Here is a 14,724-nt window from a genome sequence, read left to right on the forward strand (position 1 = left end):
TGGCTTACTATTTGATAAACTAAACATTTTATTAGCTACATATTTAATGTTTAAGTTTTTTAATTGGCTGAATAGAAAAGTTAATACAGTTGTTATAACTTGAAACAAGAGAGATGCTGAATGCCTGAGTTCCTGAGGGATTTGAAGGAACATTTAAGTTGTAGGATTGATACATTCATGGGGTTTACTCATCTGTAGCTTGAAGAGGGTTTTCATAAACACTCATGTTCTCCTGACTCTGTCTCATTGAAGTCAAAATAATCATAGTTCCAAACTATTTCATTATATGTGTGTAAGTCTGTATAAATTGCCTTCCACAGCATAGTAATGGAGCCATCCAAATGGCTCTGCATTTTTGCTTAAAAAGGTCACTACTGAAGTGTGGACTGCTGACTGCATCCTAAGAACTAAATTGAGATATGGTTTTAAGAAACTGGTGGCCTCATCCTTAGAGGTTTTGGGAAAGCCTAGGGGATTATTGGTTTGGGGTGATGCAAAGACGTAACTGTGACTCCGTGCAGAATCTATGAAGTGTCATTCTCTGATCAGTCAGAACCTGAGCCATATCTGTTTGGCACCATTATGAGCATGTGACTCTTTGGAGCCACATTTAAGTACTTACTTAGCCTGTTTGTGACACTAGGGGTATGAAAATAAGAGAAAATACTTGTCACCAGTAGATTTCCATTTTATCAAATAGGCAGCCAGCCAATTTCAAGCTGTGTCCCAGTTTCTTTGACATAAAGCAACTGGTGAGTAGTAATGTATTAATATATGTGAGCCCCATGGGAATGCCTTGCCTGCATCAGTGTTTAATTTTTATTGAGCCTCAGCCTCACTGTGAACAGAAAATGGAGCATTTTAGCTAATTACAGACTCTGTATTCTTAAGGGATTGGCTTGCTTCTGGTTCACTTAAACAGTTTGTTAATTCAGCCTCTTCTTCAAAGTTCTCTGGGGACACATTATTTTTAATTGAGAGATTGTATGCAAGAAGAGGAAGATGCAATAACTACAGAGATTTGTAGTTTTCAAATCTGACAATCACTAAAAATAGCTTTAGTTTATGTAGTGTAAAGGATTCGGGGTTGGGGAAGATTCTGGAAAAACAGTAAAAAATTGAGTGCCAGCTATATAGATACGGGAAAATAGCAGTTAAGATGCTTTCAGCAAGCACTAAATATGTCCCTCATTATAACATTGTGTGGCTTTAGGTCTGTTTCTATGAAACAGCTACATACCTGTTTTCCTATGTCTTGAAGTCAGATAATTACTTTAAAGGGCTTTGAAAACAGTGATATCTTGCTATTTATGACATTAGAACTTAATGCTTAAGATATGCTGGAAATCTGTTTTTTAAAGAGGTTATAGGTGGGCTATGAAAATACGTTCAGTTTCATTGTATCCTGGTTTTAGAAGGGGTTCTTGAGAATTATTAAATGGGCATACAATATGTCATATAAATCTGATCCTAGTGGGCAAAGAGTTTCTTAAGGATGGATTTTTGGTTTTATCTCCGAAATACTTGGAGAAGACTATTAACAAACTGTGACCAGGTACGTGATACGTCACGAGATATTATAGAACTTATTTACATTTTCCAAAACAGAATGGAGGATGTAATTGTTCCACAGCCAGGCATTTTCTGACATTTGGTTTGGGGAAAATGTTTCTATATCATTAAAACAAGTAGGGATCATGTGAAGTACATATATATGGTGTTGACGTGTGTACATGCATGTACACATGGGTCCATGTTTTTATGGTGCTATAGAATGAGAATTAGATCAGCCTAAGTTTTCTGCTTACTGAGAGATGATTGATTGTGTATAAAGAAGCTATGAACTTTATATAGCCGTGGTCAAATCTGTTCTGTCCTGAAGTAAATGAGAGGAAGGACTTATTTTCTGAAGCTGGCACAAAGCGAGGTTCTCTCAGGATACAGGTATCTCATTTCATTCAGTGGTGTGTTTTGGGGCCTTATAGTATATATATGGGTTCATGTGTGTGCTCATTAAACTGTTGAATGTTCACCAGTGTCCATTGTGTGGACATTGGTGTGTCATACAAGTGTTACATGATTCACATAGGACATACACTAGTTTTGGTGAATGCTGTGGAGTCTGTGCTCTTTTGCTAAACTGCCTTTGTTTCTCTAAGGATACGTTTACATGACACACTACAATGCTCTACAGAGAAACACAAGCTAGTTGTGAATGAGCTGCTTTGAGCTAGTGGAAACAGTACAGGATACAGCAGTACAGGCTTCTTGGGCTCATTAGCCCTGCTGAGGAGTGAGATAGGTGAGGTGTGCCATATAAGTCTACCATGATTTTTATGATTAAATATTTTGGTGGGGTTATTAAAATATATTCAGTTAATGGTGACCACAATATTATATAATTGCAGTCGTATTTCAAGAAATCTACCTACCTGATTGATTCCTGTTGGATATACTTATTTTAGTACTAAGGACAATTAGGAATTTCCTAGATTAAAACATGGCCTATTTCATTAATCAACCACTGTAATATTATTACTTTACCTTTGAGGAAATTTAAATTAAGTTGTGATTAGGTTATGCATTGTAATTTCTGAATTAGCCTGATAAATCCTTACTAAGGAGGAGAGTTGATTGAACTTGCTTCCTGCTCAGTGAGCGTATTTAAGACTTCAGTCTGCTCATGCCAAGCACTGCTGAACAATATAAGTGACCTTTCTCAAATTATCAGCAAATATTTGTTTTTAAACCCCGTTAAGCTAAAGTAAGAGTGATTTACAAACAGCAGAACTGGAACTTACCTGGGAGGGAATTGAGTAGACAAAAGATAGACTTTTACTCATTTTCCTACTGTAATGGTGCATTTTAGTTAAGTTAGGCATAAAATTTGTGAAACTGCGAGTGTAAGAAAATATTGTACCAGAGTTCGATCCCTTTTCTTGATTTTATTTGGGGTTTTTTGGGGCTTTTTTTACAAGTCCTGAAGGGATGATTGGAAGAGAGCGAATTCAGCAAGAAATTTAACCACAGGCAAGGTGACATTAATCTCAAAGATATTCCCGATGAACTTGAACTGTCTTGAAAAATACAAACAAATACCAGACAAAAAACCCTACAGGGACAACTTTTGAATAACCAAACTTAGCTGGTTCAGCACTCCAGTACTAGCAGTACCAACAACAACAAAATCAGGAGTGGGGATGTTTTAAAAATGAAAAAAAAACAAGCCACAAAACATCTTCAGATAATCTTTTTTGAAGCAAGTTTTAACATTTTAGTTAGGAGTTTGGGGATTGCCAATGCTTGATCCGTTCTAGTACTTCTGTCACTCTGGTTTCCAGTGGAGCCGAATCTGCAGTAGTAGTGGTGGAAATTTGTTCTGATATTTACCAGATTCAATTCTGGTTTTTACTACTCTGCAAAAATAAAATAAATCTATCATCTTTTAAGTTTATATTCTGTAGTATATACCCTAATACACATCGCAGTTAAGTTTTACTATATTTACAAGTTTTCGTAAATAACCAAAACCAATGTTAGCTTAAAGAGCAGTTATAGAAGACATTTCATTCAAACTGAGATACTGTAATAAAATGTAAAACCTAATGACCATAATATATAATTCCAGTCATCTGAGTGCCTGCATACAGTTTTGTTTTGGTATGTTTCCATATTTAAATACTCTGTAAAAAAAGTCAAAATTACTTACATGTGTGAAAGCAACAGCAATTCAGAGGCATGAGTAATCAGAAGCTTGAAGGGTTGCGGGTTAACACCACAGGTTCAACTGTAGATGGAGCATTCCAAGGAAGAAGATGAGGCTTGATCCTGTGTCTATGTCATGCCTGTTTGTCACTGTTGAATGCTCACTCAAAGCTTGAAAAAATCCCCATGATATGTTCTGAAACATTACTGAGCCTGTTGGATCAGCTAACAGGGAACAAGTTAGCTTTTTAGCTTTTCTTAATAGCAGATGAAAACAGTATTTTCGGAGTATGGAGGTGTTCCTACTTTACATGTGGCTAAATATTATGAGAAATCAGATTTTAAAAAAATAACCCTATCTTTCTTTGTTTATCCTTATTCAGCTGACCTTTTTTATCCTGCATGTTTTGGATGAAGGAGGCTGACCAATGTGCACTAGAGTAATTGCCATATGAAATAATATTTGTACTTGGACCTTGTTAGGTTCCAGACCTTCACCTACCAGTAGCTCCTACCATTGTCTGCATGCAGCACCTACAGTCAGCATACCCCTTTGGAGAGTGTCATGTGTCACAGTAGCTGATTTCTATTGACTGATCATGTTCTTTTCTTCTTGATAAATTTGCTGGTTATTACAATGATCATTCTTTCTGTTGTTCTGCCTCACAGTCACTGACAAGCCTGAAATAATGTGATGGATTTTAAGTGTGTGTTTCTGGATATGTCAGTTGATTGCTTCATCATGGATTTAGGGATTTATAGATGTGTGACATTCTTTTAGCCAGTCTGCAGGCTGATAGTCATTAGCAGAGTACTTCTGTAAGCCTATAGCTTAATGTAAGGTTATATAAACAAGTTTAGCAAATGTGATATATAATCACAAAAAAAATTCAAAGTGGTGTGTATCCATCCATATGTAAAAAGAAATCATACTTCCTTCCTGGGACTGAAAAATCTCATAGGCAGAAACTACAGCAATAAGACAATTAGTTCATTGCAGAACTGGGAATAGCAGCAATAGTTTTACTTTTTGTAGCACTATAAATTTTTTACAACCTCAGTAAAGATGTTTTAATTCCTCATTTAGTTACACTTGACAGAAAAAGAAAATGCTGCAGCATAGCCACATTAGAGGGGTAAGTCTGCAGAGTAAATACATACCAGGTTTGTAGTGTGCATTATATTCAGCACCTCCTAATGGTAGTCAACATTTAGTCTTTGAAGTTTAGATGCTTGTGTTATCTGAGAGTAAACCAGAATTTTTAGTCTAATCATAAGGTATTTTTGGACTGTGGAAATAGCAGTGGAATTCTGCCTCGCAGGACAAAGAGGCTGATGTTTCCAGAGTTCTGATAAGCTGCTGCTATAACAAAGATCACAAAGGGAACAAAAAATGGCACCATGTGACATTTTTTCCTGTTAATAGTGATTGTTACAATGATGGAGCACATGAACTTCGTTCACTCTCATTAGAGACCAAAGAGTTCATCATTGTTACTGATTTCTCAGTACATGTTGTATTTCTTGATGTATCTAATTCTCTCTCTTTTCACACTTCATCAATATGATGAAATGCTGAGTTTTGACTAATCAGCTGGGCAGCAGGAAAACTGTCAGGAGACCCTTCCTACTGAGTGACTGGGAGTGTAAACCCTAATCAAGAGACAGTGAGGATAACTTCTGAAGAATGAATATAGAATTATGTGTATAGAAAACATACTGTGGGTACCCAGGTTATTATTCAGTGTCTCTCTGTGACTCAGTGCAATACAGAAGCTTGTACCCAAGCAGGCATTGCTGTGTATAAAACAATTTAATTAAATACTGTGTATTTTTAAAATAATTTTAATCATCTCAAATGCGCCTTCTTTTTTTTTCCCCAATCTTTGCACTGAAATTCAGTTGTTCAAAATGAAGTTGGTTTATATCAAAAAGCTTTCTGAACGTCCCTGGATTTAGGAAGGGTTTGACATTCAAGCTTATCGTTCATCTCTAAGATTGAACAAGAACAAAAGCGGCTGTGCTAGCCCTCTGTGGGCCCTCTGTCTCTCCTTGATGTCGACAGCTTGGAGCAATCTCTGTTTATTGCTCTGGGATGAGAAACGTGTTGATATTCAAGCATAAACCCATGTGGAATAGGCCTGGACTTAGATTTGGATTTGAAGTTCTTATAATTTAGACACCATTTAGATAAAAACATCATTGTTGGTGGTTATCACCAAATATGTCTGACTTTGTGTAGAAATTCCCAGTGGAACTCAGGAGAAACCACAAAGGTCAAACTCTGAGTAGAATGAGGGGAAGAAGTACAAGTTTTAGATTAGACAATTCAGCACTTGCCTTTGTAGCACTTCATTTGAGCTAGTAATGCTTTACTCCTTGCAAAATCATCGTTTTCTTCACTTTGGGTTTGGCCATTACTGGGAGAGAACTGTGTCATGAGGGAAGGTGGCTGGTACATATTTCCAAGAAGTCGGGGTGCCTTTTGATCAGATGGCATCATATAGTTTTGTCAAGATCTGAACTTTCTATTAACTGGCCTGATAAACAATGTGAATATGAAACAGTTGTTCAGTGATGCTATTTTTAGAGGTTTAAACATATAATCTGTTGTGGGGACTACAGTGATGTTCTGAATTAACATTATCATATGAAAACTTGCATTTTAAAGGTGTCTCAGTAAATTCAAAAGAGTGGTTTCAGGCTGTTCTATTTGTCTTCTTTCTGGAAGAAAATATAATACAGGAGCAAATCTGCTTTTGTTGCCTTTAGGTGGATATTCTGCTGTCTTACGTTTTGCTGCTCTAAATTTTGCATTCTTTTTTTATTTCCTTAGTTGGATACTTTGATCTTTAAAGGCCCTGTTGTGCTTCAGCCAAACATTCCTTTCAGCAAGACTTGGCTCTCCTTTTCTATTATGTTTTCATTACAGCAATGCTTCCAGGCTCAGGTAAAGAATAAGGCCTTATTGTGCCAGGTGCTACAAAAACCACATGGTAATAAATACGAAGAGCATTTGTTTACACTCATAAGACATGTACACAACAGGAAAGGAAAGGTTGCGCAGCTGATCTGATGACAAAAATCTTGTTTTCAGAGAGGTACTTAGTTTTCTTGTTAGCAGGCAGTTTGAATCTTTTATTTTTAATTGAAGCTAAGTTTTGTTCACTGTTTTTGAGGGCTGTGATGGTTCATTGAGTTAATAATTGCATGTAGTCTTTAATCTCTACAGCAGCTGTTCAAATCCAGCCCAGTCTGGAGTCAGACTCAAGCTACTGTAGTCCGATTGATGACTGTTGGGAGTAAAATTATCTTGTGTCATATGCTTGTGTGATGCTTGGTTTACAGAAATACTAATAAACATAGACAATATAATGAGATAGGTCTCTGTCAACATTATAGTGAGTATGAGCTACATCCCCCAGCTTTACATATGCACATGTAATTAGCTCCTAAGCCGCCTCAGAAGAAATTCTAGAGTTGCATGCAGGCACTGGAATAAAGGATATTGCTGTTTCTAAAGCATTAATTAGATCTGCAGATTTTGTAGGATGTAAGCTTGCCAGGCTGTATGCATTCTTTCAGTTAGGACTTGGACTGTAATTACAACATCTTTCATAAAACTAAATTAATTTAAGTTCTCTGTTGTTTGAAGTGACCTAGGATGTTTTTAGGTACATTAGACTGAGCATGTGTGAGAGACATAAAACTGGTGAGTGTGTATTTCAATATTCAGTACTTATGTGAGAGATACTGCTAAACTGCTATTAGATGATAAAACCAACTTTCTTCTGGCCTTCAGAGCAACTCTGACAAGGTATTTTTATATTAGGAAGGGGTAACTTTACACTCTAAGGATAAAATTTGAAGTTAGCTAAAAACGTATTAGTACACAATATTTAGTTTATGGAAATCGTAACTTATGGATGAGTCCCTTTTAGACAATTTTGGTACAGCATCTCTTGTTAGTCAAAAAAGGCATGAGATAAATTTTAAATCTGCTTTTCACATAAACAGTGGGGCTGTCCTTAGGTTGTACAAGTGAAAGAAAGAAGAATGTAGCTTGACAGGGGAAGTGGGGATACAGGAAAAGCAAATAAAATGTTTTTAACTAAGTATTATACACTTTCACTAGCTCTGTGTTGGTTTAATTATTTTCTGCAGCTTGCCTAAAAGAGGACAGAGTTAACATACTGATAGTGATTCAAACTTGGTAGAGATTTTATTTGCATCTGGAAACGTGAGGGACATGATTTTCCCTGAATCTTGCAATACATTTGCAGTATAGACAAAATGTAGGCCTTCAATACCTTTGTTGCTGAGCTGCCATTTCCTCTTTTGCACTCTGATAGGAAATTCACTACAGATCATCTAAAAGCTTCTCTCCTTTCCTCCCTTAAGTCTTTTCTGCCTACTCTTTTGTTACATTTATTATCTATGAAGAATGAAATGGGATAAAATGGAGGTGTGCCCTATACGATTAGTCTCTTGGGTACCAACATAGTTTTAATTTCATCAGAAAGAGTGGAACTTGGCACAGTAGCTATTTTGCAGGAGTGACAGTAGAATTGGGACCAAAGAGCTGGCAGTATTTATGCTGTCTGCATGAATAATTCCATGAATATTCTCGATTAGAGATAGTGCCTCTCTTCTTCACACTTTTTATTTTATTGTAAATATTATGTTCATAGTTACAAGAAAGTTATTACTATTGCAATAAAAATACTGAACATAATCCCTTTCATCCTTTCCTTGTATACAGTACCATATCAGGAAAGAAAGTCCTTAATATAGGACTTGAGAATTTAGAGGAAGTATAGTGGTTTTGGCAGGCAATTCATTCACTACTGACACTCATTTATTATGTGCATTGTGCCAACACTATTTTTAGTCAAATTTACAAGTTCCTGAATTCAGCACTTCTCAAAACTTAGAACATTTTTAGCAATCATTACCTAAGGATGTCTGTGTGCTTACAGATTCCTGCTGTGCCTGCACAGGTGTTCAAAGCAGCGGTAGATCCTAAGGGGAAGAGTTACAAAACTATTGCAAGAGAGAAGAGTTCAAACTTGTGGCAGTCACAGTTTGGTCCTTATCCCCCTTTTACTCCAAGGAGGAAGTAATATTTGCCAGTGCAATGCCTGGTGGAAATGGAAATATCCTTTGAAGGCAGATACATATGGTTATTCATAATATTGTTACTCATTAAAATATTTATGTATAAAACTGTTTCAGGTTAACTGACTGTATTTTGCTGTTAATCTCATCTTTTAAATGTTTATTCAATAATCAAAGTGGCAAGCAAAGTATCACCCTGTAATAGACGACCTCTTGCTTTACAATTCAGCTTCTTCCCGTACTGTTCTGGAGGATATGTAAACATATGTCCTTACAGTATCAGAACATCACAAGTAACAGCAGAATAAGGCTGAAGATGCAGCAAAAATGTGCATGAGTAACTGTTGCCTGTAATGTACCCCTGAGAGCAGTGTACTTCTCAGCTGCTTGGAGTAATGTAATTTATGCATCTGTTCCTCAGAGCTGTGTTGAAGATATTGGCAAAATTTGACTTGCTAATGGACTGTATGTGCTCTAATTTGGTATGCAATAAAGTAAATATTTGCATTTTAATAAAACTAAAGAAATTGGGGTTAAATCAAATGTCACTGTTATGTTTAGCAGAATGTTCCTTGTGGATTTAAGTCAGGATCAGACCCTATAAAGCCACTATGCAATTACAAAAAGCAATATCGTACCTAAAAATAGAGTGCAATGATTTTACATCATACCTGTTATACGGATGAAAATTGTTTCTGCTGGGAGTTAAATGTCCTACCTTGCATTTAGATGCTGATGTTTTCAATAAAGCTGTTAGAATAGCAGGGTGGGGATTGTCTTTACCGTGTCTGCACTGTGCCAGATCTGCTTCCTCAGACTGACAGTCTTTACACTGAAACAGCCCTTTAGTGAACACTTAGTTTTCAGCATTTATGAAACCGTCAATCTTAGGGAGACCCCTGGGAGAAGGCCTGAGGGCCCTTCCTGTGCCATGCAGATGGCTGAACTTCATTTTAATGATTGCTGAGATTTCTGCATTCGTAGACCTGCCTCTGAAATGAGAGGCTGGTTTTTGAGACCCTAGCAAGCAGCTGTCATTTTCACCAGTTTGGGGAGAGCAGGCAAAGATGACATGAGCTCTTGGAATAACCCAGCTGTGGGGCGTCCTGGTTGGTTGTGTCTGAAACGCAATATGAGGTAGGGCAAGAAAGTGTTTGTTACCCTATTTCGTGTCAGCGTTGTGAAAATTAAAGTAGTTCACACTACATGGTTGCTAACCCAGCTTCTGTTCCTGGTTCTGGATTAAGGTTAAAAAAAGAAAGGTTGTGAAGATACCTCCCTGATCCCTGCTGAGTGGAAAAGAACAGTTAGCAGAGGAGAGATACACTTGTAAGATCACAGCACATCTGCCTTAATGATGTGTCTTCCAAGGACGGGGCACTTTTTGAATTGTGCTGGTGCCCTGCAGGCTTTATAGTGAAGAAGTCTTTTTTTAAATCTGTTTTATAACCTCTTTACCTGTTGGCTGTTATGACCTTCCATAGGCTCTGCAGTACAGAAATATTTATAGATATTCTTGGTGAATGTCCCATGAAGGCCTGATCTTCTGCTGTCACTCTTGTTAAAGTTATTATTTGTATTGTGACAAAGCTTAAATATTCGAGTCATAAACTAGCTCCAGTGGAATCTATAGATTTTAAACATAATTATCCCTATGTTGCAGAAGGCAAAAATGAGACAATGAGAAGTGAAATGATAGGCCTAAATATAGGTGTGTTTAGTAGGTGAGATGGAAAGAGCATCCAGAAATCCTTTATTATAATATTAGATCTGGTACTGTGTTACAGATAGATATAGAGTGCTTTGTGAGAATGATAATTAGGTTCTTTGTGTTACTCATTTCATTGGCTGGTATTTGTGCTGTGGAGTAACTTATGCTCACATCCACTTAATACTGTTTAAAAAAATTTCCAGTAGTGCATTAGAATGATGAAATTTCCTTTACAAAACATTGGCTTTTTGCTGATTCACTTCATTGTAATCCAGAAAGGTGGAGGGGTGAAAACACAGGTTATATCCTTTCTTTTATTTCTGCTGTGCATTTGGTAACATTGTGTCTTGCATGTGTGCACCACTGCTTTCCTGCAGATAAAATGTAAACCCGTATATGTGAACTTGGTAGGTTCAGCTGCAGGTTGTTGTTTTGATGATCTGGAATCCGTTTTCCAGACATTTTCTCTTCAGCTAGTTGCATATATCTATGTAACAAACTGTTAAATACTTCTAGAGGTTTGCATAACATGGTTTTGAATTACTTAAAATGCTGTGGTTATAGGTTTGTGCTATAACAATTTTAACTATGCCACTGAATTTCTAAGTGATTGCTATAAGCAACTAGAGAACAGAGCTTGTAGAGACACAAGCAAGTGTGGATTTTAACAGGAGAATGGAAAGAAATTGAATTTGAAAATTTGGACTGAAAACCTTAGTATATTTACTGTGACAGCATGGTATTGGGCTCTAGGGCAGCCTTTCAGAGGAGGTTTTGGAAGTCAAATAACTCAAATAATTTAAAGTAGATTAGAAAGATACACTAGAAAATGTAAGTGGGAAGCCTTCCTGTATTTCGACAGTAAATTTAATGTGTTTCATACAGTGAAGTGCAAGCAGTATGTTTAAAACTGTTGTAAATGTTAAGATGTATGGTCTGTGTATTTAAGTTATACACAGTTGACCCTGCTTCTTTGGTTTGTGGAACAGCAGAAGCAAACAGATATGATTTGTTTGTTTCAACGTGTGTACATTCCACATATGTGCCTGGTCTGGGCTAATGCACATGCTGCTACTATTTTCCTGTGTGTTTCTGCTTCTCCCCCCCGCCATTTGCTTGCACTACATTTCTGACTTTTGGTCTATGTTGTTCAATGAGCAGAATTTCAGTCATGTGAATAATTGTCTCCCTTTGGTCTCACAATGTCTTTAATTCAGCAGCTTATACTCCACAGTAACCCAGGTTAGCTCTGGCAGGCTCTGTTAGGATGGGCTATAGAGTGTAATTAAAATAACTCTTGTGTGCATGTCCATCCCTTCTTTCTCTGCTATCTATGAGGAAGAATTCTACATGTCACCTTTAGCAAGGGATATGGTGGAAAAAAGCAGCAAAGTGAGCACCGCAGAGGCAAGCTGCAGCCATCCTTTAGTGGAAGTAGGTGCAGCAGCATTAGCCACAGCAGTAAAGCAGCATGCACTTAGATCAGGCCTGATTTGGGGCTCTGGAGTGATTCAGTGCATGCATGGTGTTTTCTGTTTCTTGTTGCTTTTAGGTGGATGGAAAAGGGCTTGTGTGTTTGTAAGGTGAACAACTTGTTTTCCACTTGGGTAATCACCAGAGCTCTTACATTAGGTGAAGGAGATTCAACCTGCACTTCTCTTCCATTTTTTTCCTGCCGTCTGTGGGGTGGGAAGGTAGGCATTCAGAAGGGAAGTTGTCTCGGCCTTTAACAGCGTAATGAAGACTCTCAGAAACCCTGGGAAGGGTAGAGTGTCTAATGGCTGGCAATTTCTGGGTATGCTGTAAAATCTGTGATTACAGTATGGGGGCTGGCACGCACAGATGGAGACTGATGTAGACTCAGAGTCTTTTGGGGGAAGAAACAGCAGTTCTGTGAGAATTACTGTTATTGTGTAGCACTTGGAAGTATTGGTCCTAAGCAAAGTGCTGGAAAGAAACATGAGGGCTTGACATTTCAGTGGCTTAACAGTGACTGAGAAAACAGTTTGATTCATTTGTTGCAGTTGATTTGCTAAGCGTCAGAATTTAATAGCACTAATGAAAGGAGATTACTATTCCTTCTATAATATCTTCCCAGTTTTGGTTTCTGCAAGGTATTTTATGTGTCCTGTTCACTGGCAAGACAAACTATAAGAGTCATTCCATGTAAAAATGACACAATGTTCTGTAAAAGCAAAATTTCCTTTGAGAAGGAGGTATCCATATGTAATAAACAGAATAAGGAGGAGAAGTACTGACAGAAAAAGATGAATTTATCTTTTGTATAAGAACAACAGAATATATTTAGGAAATAGGAAACTGAATAAAATTATTTAGGACTGAGCTTCCCACGAGATGCCCTTTTGCAGTTGCTATCTACAGAGATCTTTGTATTCCTATAAACACAAAGAATCTGCTGACAGGTGCTTAGCTTCAGTGCTTGCTTACCCATGCTTTAGCCAACCTAGATGTCTATACATAGCAAAGAATGCCTTATTTTCTTTGGAATTAGAGGGGAAGAATCTATCTACCTGTGCATGTATGTGTGCACTACTTTGAATGTGGATGTATTGAATATTTATGGTGAGATGGTAATGGTATGAGTATGATATCTACTTAAGATTTTACATTTTAAATGCAAATGATGGATTGTGAATAAGGATTTTGAATATTTACTGGTATGCATGTTTACTTAACTATACATATCAGAGCAAAACTTAGAAAGGTATAGTAGTTTCTTTCCCTTGCTTATGTTATAGCAAAAGATGTTTCTGATTAGCAGCATTTTGGTCTAGAAGCTGGCTTCCTTTTCAGTCTTTCCTGTGGTTTTCCACAGGTAAATGTCAGCCAGCAGAATTTCTGGTGATAAATTTGTAATGCCATTAGCTTGGGACTCAAAGTGATCAAGTTGCAGCCCTTAAGAATTGTGCTGCTTTGCCAGTTTCTCTTTCAACTCCGTGTTCCATAACCATCTCAAGATGGTTAGAAAGCAGAGGTTGTTTTCTGAATCAGGGTGTTCCTGGTTCAAAATAGAAGTATACTGTTTATATCCCAAAATGTTTACCATCTGACAGCTTCATATGCTCCCCCAGGAATGAATTAAAAAGCTTAGTTTAATTCCTATTGCACAGCTATCTGTATCACAGTGGTTACTACTGTAGTTGACTGCCTCAGCAGGAACAACAAGGATTGACTGTTGCTTGTTTCTCAGCCAGCTTTCTTCTCTCCAGGAGCCAAATCCCGTGTTTGCTAAAGTTGATTGAAAGTTTCCATTGGTTTCGGAGGACGTCGTGTCACCTGCAGGATGATTCTTACAGCCAAGAACTGAGGCAGTGTTATTTTTCAGTTATTTAGTTACTCAGTTTTACTTTTCCTCACAAGCCTTGCTATTAGTGGCTTTCTACACTTTATGCTTTCAATTCTCTCACCTCCTTTTAGATTTGGACTCTTAGGTAAATCACCTGAATATAAGCTGTAATTGGCCTTGTAGGCTGGGCTTTGTTTTCTTCTTTGCATGAATTGTCTTCAGAAACTGCGATCAGCACTGATCCTTTATTTATGTCCACAGCAAAATATCACTCTAAGAAAAGGGTGAAGAGACATAAATGACCCATTTGTTGTTCTGTCAAAAGCATAGGTAGATTTAATTTACACCAGAAACTGTGGCTGGAAAGTGAGTCTGTTTCTGAGAGTTCACTGCTTCCTTTGTTTCCTTTCTAGCTCTACAGCAGATTTCTTCTTTTGTTTTGCTTTTTAAGCTCTGCATAATTTTCACCATGGGTTTCCTTCCCTGTTACTACCAGCCAGGCATGATCAGGCACCAGGGTTGTGTTCTTGCTAAGTTTATGGTCTGTGTTGAAATCAGAAATCAAATACGTGATAATGAATGTAATATGCTTTTAAGTGTTGTGATGTTTAGTGGGTAGATGTACATCATGAAGACCTTTCTTGTCTGCAATTTGTGATGAAGATGAATCATTCTTTAGGGAAAGGTTATAGTCATGTTGTAAATCACATTCTAAAAATGAAAAAAAAAAATCCAGCAGTGATAAATAACTACCATCTGGACTCCAAACTATGTAATTGTATTATGATTTGTCATCCACATAAGATAAACTTTTGAGAATGTTTAAGTTGAAGGCGTAGACACAGAGATAACCAAATGTGTTAACTACTTCAAGTACTGAAGT

The 14,724-nt window shown here is 37.2% G+C and overlaps 1 protein-coding gene across 1 annotated transcript in view; it reads left to right on the plus strand.

Moving 5' to 3' along the window:
• Window positions 1-14,724, plus strand: part of CNIH3 (cornichon family AMPA receptor auxiliary protein 3) — a 51,510-nt gene that overhangs the window by 29,793 nt on the left and 6,993 nt on the right. The window lies entirely within an intron of this gene.

This window comes from Strix uralensis, chromosome 3 (genome assembly GCF_047716275.1).
Source record: "Strix uralensis isolate ZFMK-TIS-50842 chromosome 3, bStrUra1, whole genome shotgun sequence".
Taxonomy (NCBI): Eukaryota; Metazoa; Chordata; class Aves; order Strigiformes; family Strigidae; genus Strix; species Strix uralensis.